This window comes from Canis lupus, chromosome 24 (assembly GCF_048164855.1).
Source record: "Canis lupus baileyi chromosome 24, mCanLup2.hap1, whole genome shotgun sequence".
Classification (NCBI taxonomy): domain Eukaryota; kingdom Metazoa; phylum Chordata; class Mammalia; order Carnivora; family Canidae; genus Canis; species Canis lupus.
The window spans coordinates 41539170-41565474 of record NC_132861.1 but is presented as its reverse complement, the minus strand read 5'-3'; the positions used below and the strand labels follow the sequence as shown (position 1 = coordinate 41565474).

At 40.2% G+C, this 26305-nt stretch overlaps 1 protein-coding gene and 1 long non-coding RNA gene across 22 annotated transcripts in view; one reads left to right on the top strand and one right to left on the bottom strand.

Moving 5' to 3' along the window:
* Nucleotides 1-26305, bottom strand: part of RHBDD1 (rhomboid domain containing 1) — a 125101-nt gene that overhangs the window by 66965 nt on the left and 31831 nt on the right. The gene's annotated exons all lie outside the window — the stretch shown is intronic.
* Nucleotides 286-12663, top strand: LOC140616096 (uncharacterized). 2 transcript variants are annotated; one of them, XR_012016629.1, is made up of 4 exons: nucleotides 286-537; nucleotides 2753-2899; nucleotides 8270-9273; nucleotides 12516-12663. It is a non-coding gene; the product is annotated as an uncharacterized lncRNA (long non-coding RNA). The 2 variants fall into 2 exon arrangements; XR_012016628.1 differs by lacking the exon at nucleotides 2753-2899 and having other exon boundaries at nucleotides 12516-12660.

The window sequence follows — 26305 nt, the reverse complement described above, 5'->3', positions numbered from 1 at the left end:
AATCAAATTAATGTTGGTACACATTACTTATAAAGGATAGTGATGGTAGAAAAGTTATTTTGAAGCAAAACTAAGATTAAGATATAGGAGATATTATTGTGTGTTATATGTCAAATATATTTCAATAAAGCTGGAAATAAGACGATTGTGGATTTCAGTTATGCAAACTATATGCAGATATTATTAACACCAGTACAGAGTGTTCTTTCCTATCATGCCAGGATAAACTGTTCCTCCCTCCTTTCAGAGGCGACTTGGAAGGTTGAGCTAAGTGGTTATGCAAAACGTTTCTGCTCCCATGTGCCACTGTTAAAGAATCAAAAGCTAAAGCTATGATTGAAAGCTGTGACAGGCTATAAAGGTCCTCCTCTGCTAAATGGCAAATTCTTTCCACAGCTGAAGAAGCTGCCATCTCAGGCATAGCTCAGAAAACAGAAAATGTATTACTCTAACACATAATCTCATGGCATATGCCAAGCAAACGATCTCATTAAGGATGTAACTTGATGGAGACACGGCGTTGGACAAGAGAACAAGGTAAGAGGCAGTCACCTAGACGTGGTCTGTCTATTGTATCCTATGTTCCATAATTTCCTCCTGTAAAAGCAGTTATACCAGGCACAGACCGCACTGATCAGAAGTTCCTCACTGTTTGGATCTTAATAAATGATCTTCATAAACTGGCGTTACAAGACGTGGCAAGAAGTTTTCAGGTTTTTGAACATTCATGCCACTAGGAAGGACTTGATAGGATTGCTTCTTCCCAAGATAAATTGTTCTTAAACTGTCTGGTTTCTGTCCTGGCTGTTTCTTCAACCACTATGCCATTGTCTTTGGCAATGGCACATTTGGAAGAGACTTGGTCTATATGTTCTTTCTCTTTACCACATTCTCTGGCATCACCCTCCTGCTACCTCTGCTGCAGAAGTAAAAACTAGCCCCCTTCCAATATCATATTCCCTTAAAGGGAGGGATTGCAATATTGGCCATGCAACCTCTAATATTCATGTTGATTTATTAAACATGGCACCAACCTCCAGCCTAGGGCTGGGAGCTGACCACTGACATTTACTTGAGTCCCAGACAAACACAATCTGGAGAAAAACAAGGGTATTGCAAAGGGAGAGGAAAGCCTCTTTTACAAAAGAGCTTCCCAGATAATAGATGATGCCTAGCCATTCTTTGGCTTTCAATTCCATGCCCCTCAGCCTGGCAGCAAGAGAATTTCACGAGCTGGTTCAAGAAGGTAGCATTCATTCATTCATTCATCAAATATTTACTGACGGGTTACTACATAAATAAGACAAACATGGTCACTGCCTCATGGAGCTTCCAATCTGGTGGGAGGGCACATGTGCACGTGTGCACATGGACAAACACATATACACACGCTCTCTAAGGGCAAATTGTGCAAAGTATAAAGAAGTGAGTCTACTTTCCCTAGGGTGGTCTGGGATGGCTCCTTAGTGGCATTTAAAGTGACATCCATATTGGGTGCCTGGGTGGTTCAGTCAGTTAAGCATCTGCCTTCAGCTCAGGTCACCATCTCTGGGCCATGGGATCAAGTCCAACATCTGGCTCCCTTCTCAGCAGGGAGTCTGCTTCTCCCTCTCCTTCTGCACCTCCCTCTGTGTTTTCTCTCTCTCTTTAATAAATAAACAAAATGAAAAAAATAAAGTGACATCCATAGCATTTGGAGTTTGCATGCTCCGAGGGGAAGAAGAGAAAAGCACATATGTAAGATCTTAGAGGGTGCAAAGAACCTGGTTGGTGTCTTTTAGATGACTGGAGCACAGTGAGGTAGCATAAGGACATTCTAAGGCAGGAGATGAATTTGGAAAGATGGGCAAGAGCCAGATCCTATAGGCCTTATGTGCCATGGAGAGGAATTTGGGTGTGTCCGGACTACAGTGGGAGGCTGCAGAAAAATTTTAAATGGGATCTAGAATTTCTGCAAGTGATCTATTCCGTCTGCTGGGAGAGCAGAGTCTAAGGAGGCAAGAATGGCCCATGCAGCAGATCAGTAAGGAGGCTAATGTAGCTCAGATGAAGAATGATGGCCACTGAGAAGAGGCTGGTAGAAGCAGAGGTGGAGAGAAGTGAGCACAGCCAAGTCTATCCTGGCAGCAGAGATAAAAAAGAACCTGTGGATGGACTCCATGCGGGGGGGGTGGGGGGGTGGGGGGTGGGAAGGAGGAATCTAGGCTGCTGGCCTGTGCTGTGCAACAAGATGGACAGTGGAACTTATTACCAGGATGGGGGGACTGGGAAGAGAAGGCTGGGTGGGGAGAATTCGAGGCTCAGTGCTGATGTGTTTATGGAGAGATGCCTGCATGACAGCTAAATAAAGGCACCTAGGACAGTATTCAGGAAGCAGCTGGGTACTAAGTTAGAAATTGAGGGGAAAGATGGTCCAAAATATAGCTCTCGTATTTCATTTTATTGGGCTTCTAGTATACCTGTATACACTGTATCTTTATGTATGACATAAAACACATTATACACATACAAGGTACATATATGTATCTAAAATAATATGTGAAGGAAATGCATTAAACAGCAACATATAATGTGTGGTAGGGAGGGAGTAACATTCCCCTATTTTCCAAACATCTTAAAATAGTGTTTGAGTAACTGGCATTATTATTTTTCAAATATCAAGGGCACAAAAATTGGGTAAGGCCCTCCTTTAAAGAACGGTATCACTCTCATCAGTGTGGTGGGTAAATCTAAATATTTTTGTTGTTGTTAGGGTAAATCGTGAAGAAAGCTTTCCCCCAATTGGCACCGGCAAGTGTTTTGAAACTAGCACTCCAGATGAAAATCTGTGGCTTTGCAGCATTACTAAGTTTCTTCAGAGTCTGTTGTGGTGACTCAAATTTTCAAAACGAAACGAAAGGTGAGCCAAATTAACTGACAGCAACGGGCAAGTTTTATTTTCCAGGCAAAATAAAGGCACGACAATCCCCTCCCCGACACACACACTTCACTGGGGCCGAGACATGAAAAGAGAGCAGTCCCAGAAGTGAGGCCTATGTTCCTTTCCTTGCCAGACACTTCACAGGACCAGACACATTCTACCCTCCCTACCCCCCATTCCCTATATTCACTGTTTGGTGCACAGCACGTGCCAGAACTGTCTCCACCTGCTCGGCACCATACCGCATGCACCCCAGCCCCTGGGGTGATCCAAGAATGTGTCTGAGAACACGGAGCTGGGGGTCAGAAGACCGGAGACTGAATCCTAGGTCTGAAACACCTTCACAGGACCAATGAGCACCCCCACTGCCTCTCCCAGCTGCCACTGCCTCCGCTCAGGCCTCTCCCTGGTGTCCCTCGCCCTGCTCCAGCCCAGTTCAGGTTCGCTCCTGTGACAAGCATTCTAACCTGCAAGCCTCCTCCAGATGCATATGCCTCTTGGTAGCTCTCCAGTGTTTCTGGAGTAAAATACAAGCAGGCTTGTCGCATCCTCCATGTGCCTCTGTCTGCCTCTTAAGCTTCACTCCTTACTGCCAGCCCCCAGCCCTACTGCACCCTAAGCTTGGGCCATTTGCAAAAGCTATGCTTTTGCCCTTCTTGACTTTGTTGGTAATACTCCCTTTGCCCTCCACTTCACCCAGCTAAGCACTAGCAAAACAGTCTCCCTAATCACACTCTTGGTGTCGCCCTGCTGCATGGTCTAATGGCTCTCAAGCCTGTCATACCCAATGCCCTCTTAAGCCCCAACAGTTTGTTCTGCTCCCTCTGTTTTCTTGAAATGGAATTCACAAACACACATACTTTTAAAAACACAGATACATATGTAAACACAATCTCAACACAATGCCCTAGCTGTAATATAAGGAAAAAAAATTCACAAGTGATACAGTAAAATACCATGAATTGTTTTACACCAGCAGAAGACATAGAAAATGGTCCTCTGCTTGCCCCTATGTATGGAATCTGCATGAAGGTAAGAATAATAAATGCAGGCAGATACAGATGGGCTTTTTGTGACTCAAATACCACATGCAGGGTTCCATCAGTGACACGATTTCATGTGAGGGAAAATAACTTTTTGATTCCAAAAAAAAGCAAAGTACAATTTTCCCTTAAGTTACATTTACAATTCAATTTACGATTTTCCTGGAAAAGTCATTGTATATTAAATCCATGCCAAAAAGAAAAAAAACAGAACACAAATCTTTGTGTTTATATGAAAAGCACAATTAGGTTTTAGATTCGGATAATCATAAACAGCTTGTTCACCTACATAAATGTTCTCACAACAGAACTGGGGATGGGGAAGTTATGCAGGATCATTCCTGTAGGGGACTGTCCTGCCTGGTGTGGGGCAGTTAGTACCTTTGGCCCCTGCACACCAAATGCCAGCAGCACCCCCGGCTAATCATTATGACAACAAAACACAACCCTGCAAATTTCCAAAATCCTTCCTGGGTACTAAGCCATCTATCCCAGTGGAAGCCACTGGCTTAGCACACAGCAAATGCTTATTAAATGTTTGCTGAATTGATGCCTTTTAATCATTAGGCCTCAAAAATATTTCTTTTCAAAGTACTTCCCATGTGACCATACTATGCACAAATTCCACGGATTCCAAGTAAATCTACAACATATTGAACTGATACGCAAGAAAACTTCCCACCATGACTGAAATGCACATGGGGAGTTAGAATATTTGAAAGAGGCCATGATCACTTCCACATTGCACTGTGGTAGAATGAATGCAACTTGGCACGTGAAAAATGCTCTGCCATCTGCTATTACTATAGACAAAAATATTTCTGGATACCACATGAATGATTATTTGCACATCACCTCCAGAAAGTAAATATAAAATGAAAGAGAAGTTGGATTGTTTATAGCCTGATTTTAACATGTGCTACTGTTATGAAGCAAAGAGACGTTCCTGTGAGCTCAGCCTTATGGAGGGGTTTGCAGAAGCAGTGTGGATACCTGGAAATCCCACAGCCCTTTGATAGCAGGGCTCTCTGAGATTGCAGGAAGAGACTGGCATAAGTGATTTGGATGACCAGGGGTACACGAGGAAGAAAGGGCGGCAGGGGATGATCTCAACTATGAACTGGGGAAATGACTTCTACATGTTCCTCGAAGACACCATAACATGAGTGGATGCACTGCCCTTGGCAGCAAGGAGTCTAGATCCACTGTTTTTCAACCCTGGCTGGACATTAGACTCTCTTAAACAGGTTTTAAAAGTTACAGCTCCTTGGACTGCACCCCCAGAAATTCTTCAAAATTGTTCTAGAAGTAGGACCCTGACATTGCTTTGTTTGGTTACTTTCTGGTTTTGTTAATTCCCTAGGTGATTTTAATGTGTTGAGGTCTGCTGATCTTAAGCCAAAATTCAAATTCTAATGGTGAGATTATAGCTGCCATAGCAGGTCAATAAAGAAAAACATTTTGAGTATAGGCAATACTCTTTACCCTACAAATTACCCCAGAGAAGTGACATCTGTTTCCCTTCTTGGTAAGTTGGTCTTAATGTATTCTACTGTAATGCTGCAAGACTGAATTTTCACTTATACTTACTTCAAAAGATTTACAAGTTCTTTGGACTTATAAAAACATGATAATTCAGCTAGTGTACCCACACATCCAAGAAAGTCACATACACATGGCCAAAGATGACAATGGTAAAGAGTTAAGGTAATTCCCGAATCCCTAGACTCAACACAAAGACTAGGAAACAAAACTAGATCATAAAGTTAGCCTATAATTTCAAAAAATTAAATTCTACTTGTGGTTAAATCTGGTCTGAATCAAAATTCTGACTGTGAACGCCCCACCTACTATATGACTCAGAGACCTGGGCGTGCCATTGATAACACATATTGCTTCTGCAACAGCTTTGTTGGTATGCCTGCAAGGCACAGTTAATGTTATACAAGAGCACGGAATCACCAGCAACACAGTTCTGTAAACAGTCTAGCAGAGGAGAGTCTGTTTATGCAATGCAACCTGCTCGGCCGAACATCCGTGGAAACCATGAGACCCATATAAGCTCATCTCAGAGCACTGCCATGGTCAAAGAAGCAGTCACACTTCCAATGGAGGTCCAAGGCAGGTGGATATCTCCTCACTTCCCTTCCTTGTAGCTCATCCACAAGCAGAGGCACCTATACTTGGCCAACGAGATATACCTTGCATCTAATCTTGACAATCTAGTGATAGGAGTGCAGCAAAGCAGCATTCAGGGTTCATTCAGTTCTCTCAGGTATTTCCAGCAAAGTGCTTTGGTATTCTCTACAATCTAGAAGATGATAGTCTTCCAATTATTCCCCTGGTGGTAAAGTTTGCCAGAGCAGATTTCCAAGGTGTTCAACCAAGAATCTCAACTTGTGGGTTCCAGGTATATATATGGGAGCTGAAAAGATAGGCTGCTCTATTTTCTCTAGAATTGCCCTTATCTCTGATTCTTGGTATTCATACCTTTCACAATCCTTTCTTCCTGCACATGGCTGGGACCTGTGACTTGCTTCTAAATAGCATAGAACATGCCACTTCCACTATTGTGTTACGTAAGATGATAATTTCTACCTTCCTAACAGACTCCATTTTGCTGACCTTAATGTACGAAACTCCCATACTGTGAGCTAACCTATGGGGCAATTCCAGTGGCAAGGAACTGAGGATGCCCCTGGCTGACAGATGACAGCACAGCTCTTAACCTAACAACCCAGAGGAACTGTGTTCTTTGATGAGCCACATGGTTTGGAAGCAGATCCTTCCCAGGTCAAACCTTCAGATGAGATCTTAGTGCTGGCTGACACCTTTGTTGCAGTCTTGTGAGAAATCCTGCAGCCTGAGGCCCACATAAGCCATGCCTAGCCTCCTGCCCTATGAACACCATGAGATAATAAGTGTGTATTCTCTTAAGCTACTACACTTGATATCACTTATTACAGGGCAATAAATAACACAGAAGCCAACACAGGAAAAGACAAAATTCTGATGCCCTTGCTTGCACATCCAAATTCCACCATACTTCATGTCTCTGAAACCCTGAAATTTTAGTTATGTAAGCCAGTAGAGGTCCTTTCTTCTGATCAAATTAGTTTGGCCTGGGCTTCTTGAAACCATAACCAGAAGAATCTCAAAGGAAGTGGACAAAGATGACCGAGGCAATGTAGAACCAACCGAGCTCAAAGTCTGAAGGGAAATTGTGCTGTACACTATCTCAGTTCCAGTATAAGCAAAGACTCCAGGTGGAGTGGGGGACTGATGATCCTACTAACAGAGTCAAAAGAATGTTTCCACACTGAAGAATTATTAACCCAGACGTTCAAGTTACTAAACTCATTCTCAGAACCTACACCCTTATATTAGATACAGCTCCAATCCGCATGTGCAGGAGATAATAATAATGACACAAGAATTAAAAGAGAAAATACATATAAAAGCATTCCATATAATGTCTGACATATTGTAGGTATTAAGCAAAATGTGAGAAAAAATTCAAACATCTCACTTTTTTAACTGAGAAACACTATTTGCTATCTCTATTAAGGCGCTCCCTAAAACTCAGACACCTTATTGAGTAAGCTATTAGCACATACTTCCAAGGGAGGTGCAGGACTCCCATAGCTCTGGAAGACTTTGACATGCTCTGACTAGCTTCAGTTATTCTTGTACTCACAGAAGAAAACTCAGAGGCACTGAAGTGGTGGTAGCTCTTCCAAGGAGCCAGACACTGATTTCAGTGCTTTCCTCATGGTATCCTTTTAATTCTCTCAGAAAGCCCATAAGACATGTATTATTGGTCCCATTTTATATATGAGGAGCTGAGATTTAGAGAAGTAAAAAAAAACCTTGGCCAAGGGCGCCAAGGTTATGAAATTGAGAGCCAGGAGAAAGTGGGAGTGGAAATCAATAAATGTGTGCAGAAAGGCAGTCTCAAGAATGGGTCCAACCCCAGGAGGCCCAGACTGATGGATACACCTTCTACCTGTCATTGCCCCAGACACTCACACATCTGAGAGAGTTTAAGTAGGATGCAATGAAGAACAGGGAACAGACTCCAAAAGTATGACTAGGAACCATGTAACTGTTCATGTGACACAAGACTAGCAGTACTATGAGCCACGTTTTGACCCTCAAAGCACTTCTTTAAAAAAATAAAATAATCTACTCTGATTCCTAATTTGCATTCCTCAATGAACCTCTTCAAAAGAGTGTGTGCCTTCTTCAAATCTACTGAAAGGTCTATTTCACCAGGTGATTTTAATTTCCTTTTCTGTTTTCTAAGATCTTTTGCTGGCCATTCCCCATCCAGTCTTCTTTTTACCATCAATCCTGAGCTGCACCTTAAGAAAACTCCATTGACATTAATATGCAAAAATTTATGAAACCCAGACTGAGTGGGGGACCTTGAGCCATCATTAAAGACGAAGCTCTCAGAGGAAGATCTTGCAACAATACGGATCGCACGCAGAACACCTCTCTCATTAGGCAGTCCACCTCCACCCATATTAGGAACAACAGCGCTGATGAATTCTTCCAGACTGAATGCGGGGAACAAGTCAGTCTGTGTAGCACTTGAACTACACTGCAAACAATGTGTGTCAAACAGTGTATAATCAGCGTGCTCAAGATGCCTGATGGCAATCACAGGCAGTGTATGCAGAGAGACACCAGAGTGGAATTTATGAATTTTAAATGAACTTTTACTGTTTCTTACATCAAATCTTTAAAATTGCTGCTACAATGAAAAAACCTTCAACTTAACATTCCAAGACAGGTGTTCCTGCCATTCCTGTGTCTCCCGTGTTACTGTAACCCTCCATTCTCTGTGGCTATGACTCAGTTGGATCCTAATCCCTGCAAATATACCTTAAATCTTTTTACCATGAAAGTGATTTTATGGGATCCCTGGGTGGCGCAGCGGTTTGGCGCCTGCCTTTGGCCCAGGGTGTGATCCTGGAGACCCAGGATCGAATCCCACGTCAGGCTCCCAGTGCATGGAGCCTGCTTCTCCCTCTGCCTATGTCTCTGCCTCTCTCTCTCTCTCTCTCTCTCTGTGACTATCATAAATAAATAAAAAAATTTTTGATTTTATTCCGAACTCTGAGAATCTCAGATTAGAGATTTGATAACTCCTGGATGTGAATAATACCTCTATGATTAGTACAAAATACCCAAGTGAAGAAAACAAAACCAAAGAACACTCATAATCATGGACGAAGAAGAGCATTTTTCTGCCTTCAGAAAAGCCACAATTCTTTGTCGGCAAGTTCTGCGCATTCCATCCAGGTAAACAAGGTTAGCTGTGTCACTCCTTAGAAAAAGAAACTGGAGACAGGAAGACGAGGAGAAAAATAAGTTTTGAGTAATGAGTCTATGAGAAATGTGGCTAAGATTCATAATAGTCCATGATCCCTACTTTTTCACACAATGAACTGTTGAGGAAGGGGGCTCTTCTGAGCGAACCATCCTCCCAGTCCATTCTACCCTCCTTCCTCATTCAGCAGCTCACAGGAAGGAAGAAGAGGGTGGGAGGCTGCCGTGAGTCACCATTGAGTTAGATAAACCACACAAGGCTTGCTCCTAGAAACCTATTTCACTATAAGTACATATGTAGTATCTCTGCCAAAATGACTCTAAGGTGATTCTCTAATTGGAAGGGAAAAACGCAAAACACTAGTAACAGCAAATTTCATCAACGCTATACATTGGTTATTAGTAAAAAAGAGGGATTGGATCATGTTCATTTTTAATTTATAGACTTTACTTCTACATTCAGTACAAAAGAGAATTGCAAGTTTATAAAGTCATTTTTCTGCTGCCTGCATAAGTACTGAATTATTTAAAACTCGTTTGAAAAACACACACACACCTGACAGTTTTTAAAATACTGTTTGACAACAGCATTTTCAACATCTATAAAAAATATGTGCTACCAAAGCAGATTCTGTACACACTGTCTTTCATTAGCAAGTCCTCAGATATTTTTACCCACCAGTGTATCACACTTCACAAAATCACTTGAGAGAAACGGGGGTGGGGGAGAAATGTGACCCTTTGTTCAGAGTTCACATCACTTGGTATACACCATTCGGTGAACCTAGGCCACCCTCAAAGTAAAATTAACTGGTTCATCAAAACCTGCAGTGTCAGTTCTGCTGGGAAATCCTCCCTCCGAATTTACAGGATCGAGGTCCTGGATAAAATGACATTACAAATGAGTGTTCTCTACGTAAGAGCTCATCAAAGAAACTCCATGACTGTGGATGCAACAGTGACGCAGCAGTTAGAATACATCAGAGAAACTCAACGACTTACAAAACTGTATATTAAATATTGCTTGGATCACAAAATCTCCCTGTTCTCTCGTAGAGATTTGGTTTTAATAATGCTGGTACAAAACGGTCACGAACACACACACACACACACACACACACACACACACACACACACGGAAACCTGGTAATCTCTTAAACCAAAAAACGGTATTTCCCCTCAAACATGCATCCTTCCAGAAGTGGAGCTAGCTTCCTCCACGCCTGTGCTTCCATTCCCTTTTGTCCTATCTGCTGTTTCAGGTCATTCTAATTCTCTGAGTTACACCTGCCACCGGCTTGCCTACTTGATTTGTCCTTTCAAAGGAAAGACTCCTCAATGATCAATTCTTTTTCCCTTTTTGGTTTATTACATTTTGTTTCACTCATTACAAATTTGTAATTTGTAATGTCATTTTATCAGTACCTTCTTCTTCTAACAGTTTATTTGTTGTTTGTAGCTTCTGAGATTGAAGGCTTAAGTTATTTACTTAGTAAACTTTCTTTTTTTTTAATTTTTATTTATTTATGATAGTCACACAGAGAGAGAGAGAGAGATAGAGAGAGAGAGGCAGAGACATAGGCAGAGGGAGAAGCAGGCTCCATGCACCGGGAGCCCGACGTGGGATTCGATCCTGGGTCTCCAGGATCACGCCCTGGGCCAAAGGCAGGAGCTAAACCGCTGTGCCACCCAGGGATCCCTATTTACTTAGTAAACTTTCTTACCGTATTTTTAAAAAAACACTTCACAGTTTGCCATGGCCCCCAGGTTTGATTCGGAGTGTTCCTACTGTTCATTCATCAAGTTCTTTTTAAAAATTCCTCTTAAGTCAGGGAGTTAAATTTCCAAGTGATTAGGATTATTGGGGTTGAATACTCCTTTGGCTCATATTCAGTTTTTTAAGTCTTTATTATTACTTTGTGATCAGAGAAGTTGTACTACAAAAGCTCCCTGTTTCTGGAGGTGACTGAAAGCGCCCCAGCAGCCTCCTAGATGACTCGTGTCTCATGCAGGCACCTGCGGTCTCTGGGGGGACAAGAGGCAGGGTGCAACCCTGTTCTCACCTGGGTGTTGAGCAGCCTTTTCAGCTGGTCTTCCCTTTTCTCGCATTTGGATGCTAGACTTTGCCTGAGTACAGTGCACAAACTCTGTACTCAGATTTTCGATCTGACTTTACTGCCCACCCTATACTTCTGGGCTTCGGGCAATTAACTCGGCTGTTTATACTTTGCCTTTATCTTTCATTGGGCCAGCCGCCCCACGCTCTGCCTTTATTCTATAAACACACATTTTACTGAATAACTATGATGTGCGAGGCACCATCTCAGACACTGAGGATAAGCTGTGAATGGGACAGATATTCCTGCCCTCTTGGAACTTATAGGAGACAAGCAAGTTAAGATCGATGACAGTCTGAAGATACTCATGAAAATATGCTACTATATATTTATATTTTAGTAACTCCTTTTTGCTATTTTAAATGATGCATGCTCACTATAGAGAACTGGGGTGGGGGGGAAGATAAAGGAAAAAATGATAAACAATTCCATGACTTTAAGTTAAACAGTAATACTATTATGTACTTTTTTCTGGTCCTTTTTGTGACTATTCTTTGGGGAAAAAATTGAAATCATATTATACATAATACACTGCATTCTACTTTCTACTCTTACCTTGAGGATTTTCAAAATGAATTCTAATATTTCCAAAATTTAATTCCATTAAAACAACCTCTGAACATCCCACTTTAAGGGCTATATAATAATCTACTGCATGATTTATTAAATTATTCACTTGCTATTGAGCATTTAAGTGGTTTCCAACTTTCCAATACTTCATGACAATAAGTACGCTTATGTTGGATCTTTTTCTGCATTTCTGGTTATTTATAACTTGGGCAGGTTCCTAGACAGTTACTGAATTAAAGGGTATAAACTTTTTACAGCTCTTGATACAGATCATCACATTACCTTTCAGAAAGTTTGTACCAATATGCAAACCCATCGGAAGTTTATGTATACTCCCATTTCACCAAATCCTCAATAGTGATAATTTTTAAATCTAATTTAACAAGTAAAATAGCTTATTATTTTAATTTGCTTTTATTTGGTTAACAATGTACATGTTATACAATTATTAGCCACTGATTGATGTTTTCTTCTGTCAACTATTGATGAACTTTTTTAATTTGCCTGTATTTTTCTTTTTTTTTTAAGATTTCATTTATTTATTCATAAGAGACACAGAGAGAGAGGGAGACACAGGCAGAGGAAGAAGCAGGCTCCATGTGGGGAGCTGATGTGGGACTCGATCCCGGGACTCCAGGATCATGCCCTGGGCTGAAGGCAGGTGCCAAACCGCTAAGCCACCCAGGGATCTCCCTGCCTATATTTTTCCTGCAGTATTCTTCATCACAATAAAATGATCCTCTTTTTCCTAATTTATGCCTTTCTTGCTTTTCATTTTGACACATAACCTATTAGGTTCTGGAAAAAAAAATTGTTGCTTTGCCTTCATTTGAGATTATGTTCATTGCTTTTATGCTTAGAAACTTTCTCTGGACTCAAGAACTGAAAAACTTCCTTCACATATTCTTAGACAATTTTTTCATATTTTTAAAAATTCTAAACATAATTATAAGAAATTTGTCTTAAAGTAGTTACTACTTTTACTCTTTTACTCTTCCAAGTAGTTAAAAAATTATTCAAGTACCATTAGCCAAATAACACTATTTTCCCTACTGATTTTTTTAATTTATTTTTTATTGGTGTTCAATTTACCAACATACAGAATAACCCCCAGTGCCCGTCACCCATTCACTCCCACCCCCTGCCCTCCTCCCCTTCTACCACCCCTAGTTCGTTTCCCAGAGTTAGCAGTCGTTCTGTCTCCCTTTCTGATATTTCCCACACATTTCTTCTCCCTTCCCTTATATTCCCTTTCACTATTATTTATATTCCCCAAATGAATGAGAACATATAATGTTTGTCCTTCGGCCATACCACCCTGAACGCGCCCAATCTCGTCTGATCTCGGAAGCTAAGCAGGGTCGGGCCTGGTTAGTACTTGGATGGGAGTCCCTACTGATTTTTGATGGTATCTTTATTATGTTTGTGGCCTACCTTGGTCCTAAAAAGATGTAGGGAAAAAAAAAAGTGTGTCTTAGAATCAAGGAACTATGCTGATATAAATAATAGAGGGGACATATATTGCTAGAAATAAAACTTGTTTATTTGACCTGTGTGTTATAAATGACTACAAAATTAAAACACTCTCCTTTTGAATTCAGAGGGGAACAATGTCCATTTAAAGAGAGATAAATTAGAATCAAATTATTTTATCTCTCACATAAGCTAATGAGAAGCCAACTTTAAAATGGAAGGAGCCTGCAGCCTGTTCTCAGCTGGTTATCACAGAATAATTGATGCACTAATGATTTCAATTCATAGCTCTGACTGTCTTCATTTTGCATAATTTGAACCAAACCTGAATGTAAATGGAAAACAGTCCTCTTGCCTATTTAACTCCCATGACTTTTAACTAAAAATCACTTAAGACTGCAGAAGAGGAAGGGGGAAATTAGCAAATGTAAAGAACTTTCTATTTAAAAGCATTCCTTCCTATACAGAACTGGGAAGATTTCAGTAAATACATTAGAAATCTCCAGAGATGTGATTTATCATCTTATTAGTTGAGAGTGAATATTTAATTGTATAACATTTATCTCCAATAGCAACTCCTGAAAAAAATTCCAAGCAGGCCAAAGTGCATTCTAAATACTCCAAAGGGAAATAGATGTGCTTCATGGAGTCCACTATTTTTTTTTTTTTTTGATGAAAAAAATACTAGTAAAAAGAAAATCAAGTCAAAATAATTGCTACATTTGGTAATTTTGAGATTAAAAACACCCTTTTTTGATAAGACATGTTACAAGACACACCTATTGATATCACCTTTAAAGCACAGAATATATAACTTTTCAATTTAAAAAAAATAATACCTTTTAAAACAACCCCCAGTCATCATTACCTGAGACATCCAGTACAATGAACCCATGTCTTGCACCTGTCACCAAGTCACCAGAATTAATCATTAACAAGCCTGGTTAGTTAAGCACAGATTAGGTAGGTGCCACAATCCGCACACCCACAATTACATCACAGCATGATGGCCAATTAGTTTCAACCTGGGTAGTGAGCCTTATTCCAGACAACTCTATGTTCACCTGGAAAACCAGCTGCTTCCTTATTTCTACCTACTGCTCTTCTCTGTTATTCAGAGCCAGCCAATTGGGTAAAGCAGGCCCCAAACAAGGTCTAATTTACAGACAGCAGGCATCTTCTATGCTGGTGCACTCTGGTTGGGAGGGAAATTTCTCATACTCCCCTCTGTGATGACGTATACATTTTAAAATGGAACCACAGGAGGACTGTCCAATTACAGAAAACAACATGGGTTCGTACACCTAAATTAAAACTTACCTAGAAATCATGTTTGCAGCTAGCTGAACGCTGCTTCTGATTCACATGAGGGCAAATGAAAGGAAGTCCATGCTTAAACACACAGACATTTAAGAATAATATTTTATAGCTCTTCCTTAAAAATTAAAAAAAAAAAAAAACTGTCACAGCCAAGAGGAACTGTTATGGACTTAATTTTATCCCCACCCAAATTCATATGCTGAACCCCTAACTCTCAACAAGATAGTATTTGGAGATGAGGCCTTTTGGAGGTAGTTTGGATGAGGTCATGCAGGTGGGGCCCGTATGCTGGCATTAGTGCCCTTAGATGACAAGACACCACGGGATAAGCTTGCATCCCTCTCTTGTTCTCTTTCTCTCTACTATGTGAGGGCACAGAGGAAGGTAGCCATCCACAAGCCAGGAAGGGATTCTGCACCAGAAACCGGCCATGCTAGCATCCTGATCTTGGAGGTCTAGCCTCTAGAACTGTAAGAATATAAATTTCTATTGTTTAAGCCATACAGTCTATGGTATTTTGTCATGGTAGCTCATACTAACACAGGTGTCTAAGCAGATATGAAGACTAAATGTTATATAGCATCCCAGATGAGATTTTAGAATATAAAAGGACATCAGGAAAGTGTGAATAAAGTATGGAGTTTAGTTAATAATGTGTCAATACTGGCTCATTAATTTTAAGAAATATACCATGCTAATTTTAAGATGTCAAAATTAGCTGAAAATGGGTGTGTATTATATGGGAACTTTCTGTAGAGCTTCACAATTATTCTGCAAATCTAAAGACATTTTAAAAAATAAATTTTATTTAAAATACGTAAGTAAACAGAAACTGTCTTCAATCTTCCTCCCCAAACAGTCCATCATGTTTTTGTTGTAAAAAACACTTTCTGTTCTTAGCTATGGTTTAGAATATATCTTTATCCATTAATATCAACAAGAAAGAAATTCCCCCATAAACACTGTCTATGGGGGCGCCTGGATGGCTCAGTTGTTTAAGTGCCCAACTGTTGATTTCAGCCCAGGTCATGCTCTAAGTCATCCAATAGAGCCCTGAGTCAGGCTCTGAGCTCAGCATGGAGTCTGCCTGAGATATTCTCTCTCTCTCTCTCCTTCTATCCCCCCAACTCCCCAACTCATGCTCTCTAAATAAATAAATAAATACAATCTTAAATAATTAAACCGAAAAACCCACTGCCTCTCATTATTTATAGAATAAAAGATTATACTGTGTACTTAAGGTCTTTTAATATATAACCTAATAAGAACTGCACGGTATTTAATATCACACAGCTCCTTGAAAATATGTAAGGGACACACACAAATCACACACAATGAAATACAACTTACTGAAAGGGAACTGACAAGTTGTCCTATTTCACTAATAAAGAAACTGTAGATCACAGCAATGGAATGATTTTTGTTATGTATCAAATTTTCAAAAAAAGGAAAAACTAAAGAGAACATCCTGGCTGGCTAGGAAGTGGTCACTTTTTTACACTATGGGTGGACCACCAACCAGACTAAACTCAACAGAAAGCCAGTTGGTAACATGTACAAAAAGCCATGAAAATAACTCAAACCCTGAACTCATTCATTCTACTTTTGGGAATCGACTCTGAGGATGTATTCAGGCCTGGGAGCCAAGACTTGCAAATAGTGCGTTGACAGACAACCTCACTTGTAATTTGAATGATTAGGTGGTAAAATCAGTGTGTAAAATTAGTGAGTGAGAAACCAAACTCAAGGAACCACAACAGGAATCCCAACGCGGCCATTAAGACTGTGGTTTTTGGAGAAACTGTGCTTACAAGTTGAAGGAAGAAGTGGGAAATAATATAACTGGGTGTGAGGGCAGCACTGGGTGATAGCAGAAGTTTTCTCCGCATGGCAGACCATGGGCAATCTGTTTTCTTCATCGTACGTTTACATGTTGTCAATGTTTCCTCCAATGAATGTGCAGATAATCAGAAGATCAGCAACTGAGAAATTAGATTACACTTCCACTTAGCTGCTGTGCTTTTTTTTTTTCCAGTTCCATTGTTTATGTAATCTAACCAGTTTTTAAAAGAAAAATCTTATACAAATCTCTTAGGAAAGAATTACCTAAAGAAAACTCAGGAGTCAGATGAAATGGTCTTTTATGTTTTCTCAAAGCCTCCTGCGCAGCTCCAAGCTCATTTGGTCCAGCTGGTCCAGGGCAGGGCTGCATCTCTCCGCCATCCATGGGCTTGGACTCCAGAGCTGAAGAGATGATTTATATACCTCCCTTTCCCTCAAGAAGTTCCAATTCTAGTGGCAGGGAAAGGTCTCTGCCTCGAGGTTTCTCATTCTCTTCTCATAAAACCTAACTCCAGGGAATTGTTGCTTTGGTTCAGTACTGCTCTCACCTTGAGTTCTATTCAACTATAAGCCCTCCTGGGAGACAAATTAACTAACTCTTTCATATGATTCATATAGCTTTCCTTTATGGGAGCCTGTAAAGAGGGGAAGGAGTAAGTGAATAAATGGACATCCAAGGAAAGCAGAAGAAAAATTTCCCCTACTTTGCAAAAATCTGCTCGGGACAGTCCTGGAATGTTGATTCAAACTGCTCTCCTTAATAGGCTGTGAAAACATGTTTCCATGAAATAAAACAGAAGGTGAGTATCAATGCTATAAACATTTGTCTTCCAAGCTTATTAGAAAAATGCAACAGCCCCAGTAGATAAAAACAAAAGATGTGAGTATATGTTATAAAGAAAACATCAATGCTTCAGGAAATGTTCATCCTGGACAATGAATAAACAGATTTGTATATGCACACATATCCATATACATATGTTAACACAAACACGCACCAAACAACTTGGCAACATCATATTATACCTACTAAAAAAGTCCGTGTTTTAAATAATGATCCTGAATGCAGGTCAATTGCAGACAAAAATGATATAAGAAATTGGCATAACTTCTTGAAAATAACTTAACCCACCCTTGCAAAACATGGATCCCTCTCTCCTTTCAGTGAGCTGCTTAAACACCACCCCAACCCTAAAGGGACCATGGTTTTTCCTTGGGCTTATTCATCAGGCCATTTTTGAAGGAGCTTTCTCTCCCCAGTACAATTAATTTGGGTATTGCTGGAATTACTTATTTGTCACTTGCTCGTTTATACAAACCCCCAATGTATATCTTGACCCTATAGCCATTTGGGTTCTGTTTTATTTTCTTCTAAGCTGTTGGAAATACTTCCACATTTAAGCAGTTTAGAAAGCATTGCTATGCTTTCATTTGGGAAAAAGTGTTAACTCTAATACCTCATCTTCTGCTTTGCTCTTAATAACCCCTTTTCCGATTTTCAAAAGATTTTATTAATAATGTTGTTTATGACTGAACAACTGTTATTAGCATATTCGGTTTAGGTGAACTCTACATCTTGTTAGCACATATTTCCATATACAGACAGCTATCTTGAGAGCTGGCACAGCCTTTACCAAGCCTCGTGAACAAACAATACTCGTTCTAATAAAAGATGGATAAATTAGTAGAAATCTGTGACCATGGCCTGTTCTTCTGATTGCCACTGATGTTCTGGCAGTTTCTTACCACTGAGGACTATAAATGGCAGTGTTCCTAAACATATACATTTGGCTCTAGTTTAAGCAACTAGTAGCTGGCTTTAAAGCAGGACCTCAGGCAGCAGGGGTGGCTGAGCGGTTTAGTGCCACCTCCAGTCCAGGTCGTGATCCTGGAGACCCGGGATCGAGTCCCCTGTCAGGCTTCCTGCATAGAGCCTGCTTCTCCCTCTGCCTGTGTCTCTGCCTCTCTCTCTGTGTCTCTCATGAATAAATAAATAAAATCTTAAAAAAAAATAGCAGGAATCTCTTGAAACCTGTATAGGGTCCAACAGTAAAAATACATTTTCGATTTGACCCAGCTCACATACAGCTAAAACTAAAATTCCTTGAGATAGTACTTATCCTTACTGTATTCAACACTAATAGCTCTATTCTACATCCCCTCCTTCCTTCTTTTCTTTCTGAATACCAGCTGTGACCAGCTAAATTGATTTGGGGATCTCTTAAAGGATTAGAACCCACAGTTGAAAACCACTTCTTTAAAGCCCTGTAACGGCTGGGTGATGCTGCTATGACTCGGGGAATCACAGTGTCTGGGTGTGGATGTGCCCTACACTGCTGGCCTTTGCTCTCTTTTGCTCCCCTCCAATCTCTGCCACTCCTCAAACACTGTCCTTTGTACTCATTGCTCTTCATTCTACTTTCTGCCTTTACATGGAACTCATTGTTGTCATGACAGCTTCTGCAGAGCAGACCTGCCCAAATGCAGTGGCATAAAACAAACATTTTCTTTAACTCACATTCAGAAATTCAGAAAGAGCACGGAGGGGTGGACAGTGTGTACTCTACAACATAGAGGCTAAGTTGATTCATGGCTGTCTCTACAGGCCATCCACTCCCATGGCACATGGCACTTTCTCATGATGGAATTGGGGGAGCTGGACTTCTTATGTGGATTCCAGGGCCAAGTATTTCAGGTCACCAGGCAAGAAACATGCTACTTCAGAAGTAATGAGGCACTTCTGCAGCCATCTACTGATTACAGTGGGTCACAAATTCCCCCATTCAAGGGGAGGTGAACTAGACCCCACTTCCTGATGGTGGAGTGGCCAAATTCTAGAAAAACATGGGTCAGGAGATGGTGTTAAGAGTTATGTTCAAAACAGTAATTCCTCTCCTCACTCTAATTCCGAGGCAGTGATCTAATAATCTGTTATTTAGGTAGACCCACATGGTGTCAACTAGCACTTCAAACATAATGTAGCCAAGCTAATCACTGTCCTCTTCTTCGTGTTCCCTATCTCAGTACAACTGGTGGGAGAAAAATCCCTATGTTGTATTTTAGACAAATATGCCTGAAGCGACTTATCACAAATTGCATGTAGATGGAAGGAGAGAACTCAACGTAGCTTGGAAGCTCCATGCAGTCTAAGGGATTCTGTCCATATGGAACATAGGCAGGTTTTATAGTCAGTCTCTGGAATTAGACAAGTAGCCATTCTTCTTCGGACAAAGAGCTGACAGCTCACATTGACAGATGTTACATAGCAGTTTTGGTGGTTACGTCTATTTTCACACATCCCCACCATGTTCCTCCCTCTCCAATCCCTGAGTGCATGAAGCATCCCTGGAAAAGATTCTACTTGTCCAAGTTCTACATCACCATCTTTCCTTTCATATAAGCTATGAAACCTTCAAGTGGCTAGACAGGCAGCATGAGAGTTAAGAATGGCAGTTCTCAAGGTGTGCTCTGTGGATCTTTAACCTTTAAGAAAGTACTACTCGCCAAGTTTTGGTATGGTGCAAAGAAGAATGTCCACAGTTATCTCAAGAAGCTATTCAACTGCTCCCTCCTAACCTTTCCAAGCAGGCATCTGTGTGAGGCCAAACTGTCTTTCACCAAAATGACATAGCTCAACAGATTAACTGGGGGAGCAAACATAGGAGTCAGATTTTTTTTCCTATTAAGTTCATCATCAGTGAGTTTTGCAAAAATGTTTATTGTCATTCATTTCCCCTTTTGTGGTATAGAACATATACTTATTTTCCATAAAAAAATATTATTAAATGTGGACTCATACTGGGTTAGGCTTACTATTATTATCTTAAATGAACTGTTATTAGTAAGTGAAGTTATGATTTAAAGTGAATTATTATGAACAGTGATTTTTAAAAAAATTCTCAGTTTTAATTTCCAATGTGATCAAGACTGATACATATAATCCACATAAACCAAAGCCCTTTGGGGTCATCAATAATTTTTAAGACTCTAAGTTGGTCTAATGACCAAAAAGTTTAAGAACCACTGGTTTAGGGTAAGAATTCACAGACTTGATTGCTGAAGCTTAACTTCACTAATGATCTCATATATTAGCTGGCATTTGACTAACTTTAATAAGGTATTTATAAACGTTCATGCCTCAGTTTCCTTACCTCCTGAGAGAAGTAATTAATTACTCCTCCCTTGCAAAGTAGGTGTCAGGAAGACAGTAGATAACAGATACAAGCTTATGATGGTGGTGGGCAGGTGGGAAGTCACACACACACACACAAAAGTCACTATTACTATGCCCATGGACCATCGAATTGGCCTCAGCAACCTCTCCTCCATCTGCTCCCTCTTGTTCTTTTCTCTCAGCCCCTGCCATGGTTACAATCTTCAGTTTCTTCTCTAGTCTAGGTCAACATTTTACTAGACTCCTCCCGCCAAATCTAAAGACAATTCTTGGTCTTCTCCCCAAAGCCACAAGTCAGTTCATGGCTGTACCTCCTTAGAAACCAAAGCCATCTCCCTGGCAAAGTGAGAATTCCTGAACCTGCCAGCCAATTCAGTAACCAAGACCCTCTCTGAAGTGGCCTCATCCCCACTCTAGAGCCTGGTGTTTATAAATCATACCTTGTTCTGGAGAGACTGCTTCATGCTAGTGCTAAACAAAAGGGTGCCATCATTAAATATATTGGGGAAACTCAATAGTTACACCCTCATTTTTTTCTTTCTGAAGGACTTGCTCGAACCATTCAGGTGTTCATGTGTCCTGTGGCCACTAAACTGGAACACAGAACACACGTGTGCAGTCTGCTGACCAGGAACCTTGCTACAGGGATGTCTCAAAACCTAGTGTTTAAAAGGACACATGTGAGGGAACACTGCTAGCCTTATCTTCCAGTGTTTGTGGGCAGATTCTTTACTATTTCCTAAATTTGCCATGCGTCCTGGGTGTTGTTCTTTCTATTCCCGTGGCAAAGAGAGGTCTACCTATTATCTCCCAACACTCAACGCACATACACCTGCCTCTCTGCAAAGCCACCTAATTTCTCAAATCAGGGTTAATTATCCTCCTTTTCTGTTCCTCTGCTTTTAATGACCTAAAATTCCTGCCTTCTGATGTCTCAGTTAGTTGTTGGTATGTGTGTCTTTCACTAAATTGTGAAGTTGTGGGAGGGGGGCAGCAAAAGATAGAATATTGATTCAGGTCAATACTTAACAAGAACCCCAACAGCAGAGGCACAAAAGAAACACTCTGTCTTTACTCAATATTTAGTCCAAAATTGCTCAAGATTACTCCCTCCTTAGAGTTGAATGAGATATCAAGTTCTAAAACAATGAGATCTTGGCCCATCTTATTAACTGAAAAAAGTAGTAAAATTAAAATACTTGACAGATATCATAAAGGAATCCAACAGAAGATATCAGACCAAAAGCAACCACAGAAACTACAGGTCACTTCAATGATTGTATTAGCGTTCTCAAGAAAAACAGACTCCAACAGCATGGATGGATACATGATTTCCTTAGCTCTTTTATATATGATTTATGTGTTTATATTTACATGTAATTTATATCAAATTTATTATAAAGAGTTGGCTCACATGATTATGCAAGCTGAGAAGTCCTATGATCTGCCATTTGCAGGCTAGAGATGCAGGAAAGCCAGTGGTATAAATTCTAAACTGAGTCTGAAAGCCTGAGGACCAGGGATACCGATGGTGTAAGTCCCAGCCCAAGGGCAAAAGACTGAAGCCTCAGCCCAAATAGGCAGACAGAAGGAAAAGGGTTCACTGTCGCTCCACGTTTTTGTTCTATTCAGTTCCTCCAGGACTGGATGATGTCCATCCACAATGAACTTAAGTTCATTCAACCATAAATATTTATTCAATGTCTACTATGTGTCAGGCAAATGAAGAAGATACAAAGACGAGCAAAAAAAGTTCTTAGTCTCAAGAAACTCCTAGCCTAGAGAAGGAGGGGTGGAAAAGGATAAATTATAAGGGAGAGTGCTTATGGTAGAGAAATCTACAAATACTATTGGAACAAGAATAAAGAATTAATTCTGCCTGGAAGAATCAGGGAAGGCAACATAGAATAGGTTATTATTTGACTTGATTTTGAAAGTAACCAGGAATTTACAAGGAGAAAAGAATAAAGGGTATGCCAAAGAAAGGGAAAGGAGATGCACTGCCAGAGGCCAAGACACATGTGGTCGGTATTTTGAGTTTGAGTCTTCACCACCTTCTCTACCCATCTTTGATAGTGTAGTAGGTCAAATAATGACTCCTTGAAATATATCTATGTCCCAATCTAAGTTAAAGACTCTGAGATGGAGTGATTATGCTGCATTTTCAGACTGAGTCCTAAGTGCAGTCCCAGGGACCTTCTAAAAGGGAGGCAGAGGGAAACTGGACACAGGTAGAAAGGAAAAGGCCATGTGGTTTTGGTGGCTTTTGGGTGATGTGCTCACAAGCCAAGGAATGCTAGAAGCCACTAGAAGCTGAAAGAGATAATAACAGATTTCCCCCAGAGAAAGAAGAGCCCTGCCAATGCCTTGATTTTGCCCAGAGTTACTGATTTTGGACACTTACCTTCGGAACTCATGAAAGCATAAATTTCCATTATTATAAGTCACCACATTTGTGGCAATTTGTTACAGCAGCAATAAAAGGCTAATACAGATGTTGGCTATCTGTCTCTGGTATCATTTCCTGACATCCATGGAAGATTCCAGAATAATCTTACTCTCTTCATCTCTACCCCCCTCTCTAATAATTACCCTGGGTGATTTCACTGCCCATGTAGATCATCCATGCAACACCCTAACCTTACTACCCCTTAAGCTCTTTGACAATAATGAGCCACCATTCCTCTAGTTTCACACCTATACAGACATGCTTACCAATAAAAACTCCAACAGCCTGTCTTCTATCAATTCCTAGTCTCAAACCTCTCTCCATTTCCAAACTTGACAAAACCTCTTATGTCTTAACCCATCCATTTGCCCACCACATTCAGGCCTTCCCTCTCCTTCCCATACAGGCATCACTGCAACAACCCTTTTAACAGAACTCACAGGTGAATCTGCCAACGAGCTCACAGAGCAACAGGCCTCTCACTTGCCAGGGATCCTTCAGAGCATGAAAGAAATCCCAGCAATGTGTTCATAGGGTCATATGGTTCTGTAAAATTTGTGAAGTGGGATATCTTAACCACACTGGTTAAAATTGCTATCCCTGTGCACTCTAACTTCCACTCTATCACATTTCCTCCCATGTCAGGTGGCACTGGTGTAGCCACAGTTAGTTTTTGGATTCAACTAAAGGGAAGCTGAGTTGAACCTATATTTAGTTTGGATTCAGTGGGGTTTATTTACATGGTTCGTGGTCATTTTTGTGCAGATTAAGTCCCTGCTAGTTACGTAGTACACAAATGGCTTCAGGAAAGCCTCTTAATGCCCTTTCAGCATCTCTAACCTTAATTGTAACTAGAGGCAGAGAGGCAGAAGTCCTATGGCACTCTCAAGTGTCCTGGGGCAGCGAGCACTGGTAATATAGTCATCATGCTACTGTCACAGCCCTGTGTCTGGAAAATTCTCCCAATCGCCAAACATGCAAAACTATTAATGGGGGGAATTCAGTTCCCACTAATACACAGTGAAAACAGCCATGAAAGAGAAGGTCTCTTCTGCCAAGAATCTACTCGGTAACACGGCATATGCAATCATAAATGAGCTACCCATCTTCCATCTCTTTCTTGAGAATCATGCAAAATCAACTTTATTGGAATTCCTGTGTTTGCAGCTCTCAAAAATATTTTCAAATCATATCAAAAGCTGTAAACAGAAGAATAAAAAGGTTCTTAGAGTTCTGGTAATCCAATTAATGAAGAGCATTAGTATTTAAATTTCTTGTTGATTTGGCACAAAACATTAGCATCAGTGAAGAAAATGTGAATCTCCTACCAAGCCACTAAAGATCAGTGACAACACTCAAATCAAAGTACACTGGGTATTGGTCACTGCATAAGTAATCTTAAAAAGCCTTGAAATTCTACAGCTTGTATGTAAAAACATTTTGATGGAGATTTTTTCCAAATCAGAAAGCAATGCTAAAAATTTACATAAGCTGTAAAAAGAGCTCTCCTAAACTTTCAATAAAAAATTAATTTTGATGCACTGTGCTCTTCTCTCTCTACAGAACTGCTATTGCCAAATTACTGTCAGATGAAGAAGAGATCAAAAGCACTCAGCCAAGCCTGGGGGGAAATATTATAAAGGGAGTTAATAGAATATTACATTACTTTCACGGATTTTGTAATGTTTATAGTATTTGTTAGTTCCTTAAAATCTGTAAATTTGTCATGCTTTGTATTGTCATTTAAAATTGTTACTTTTGTTTCCAATTTTGTATTTTTTGTTTCTTAAAAAGAACTCACAAAACTGAATTGCTTCAAGTTTACAAAACTAAGTCTTCCCTTGACAGAACATTGGTCTTTCTCAGTGCCTTGCCTTTGGGACTTTAACCTCTAACCCTGGATGAACCCCACCTAACAAATGAAGGAGGAATGATAGTGTCAGAAAACCATTCTTTCCTGCTACTCCTGAAATAAGCAAATCAGACAAGTGTCATCACTGGCATATACTGAACCATAAGGTAGAAGGTTATTAACAAGCTATCTGCATGATGTCCAGTTATCACCTCACAGATTACTTTCCTAATGCAACGGGATGGATGTATCCTTACATACAATGAAGACTATCCTAATTGACTGAACTTAGAATTGCTAATAGAGGGACAATGAGGCATTATGTCTCTCCTGTAACGGTGCAAGTCGGTATTGCATAGCCTAATGGCATCACTACTATGACGACGTACTCTTGTCAACAACCTGTTTTAATTCTGAATGTAATTAAACCTTTGTGCCTACCTTCCAGCCTACAGAAATGCAGGGGGTAGAAGAAGGTGTTAAGGAACGCTACAAGTAAACAAGAAGAGAAATCTAGAAACTGGAACATTCTACAAAACCTAGTCTCTTCGCAATTTTTCCATGAGTTCTCTCTCAATGTCATAGAAAAATAAAAAGCTAGAAGGACTGCCTTAGGAGTAAAAGGGGACAAAGAAATATAATCAAATGTGTGAACTTTAATCATATCCTAATCCTCTTACATCTCCACCCCCTACCCCCCAAAAAACCCCACAACAGTTACAAAAGACGTGAAAAAAATGGGGAGTTTTGAATATAAGCTAATTACTAGGCAGTGCTGGGGAATTATTGTTAACTTTCTTCAAAGTGACAACAGTAATGCATTTATATAAAGCAATATATTTTTAGGAGATACACGTTAGGAGTTTTGGGGGTTGGGTGAAGTTACCCTGATATGTGCAACTTACTTTCAAATGGCACAGAAACTTCTCTTTACCTTTGAAAATTTTTACAATTAAAAAATTGGAATAGGTAAAAAAATATATATTAAATCTATTTTTCTCTCATTTGGTCACTCTAACCAAGAAGTTTTTAGTAGAGTCAAAGTAATTACTCTCATCAAACATTAGCAGTGAAGCAGTACCAAAGTCTAGAGGCTAATGTTTTCAGAACTGCTGTATTAAACTAAAGAATCTCCTAGGGTCCAAATGCATCGTGGCCTGCTCAATTTGTGTTTGTGAGTAGCCCACGGGAATTTTTAGACTGCTAAC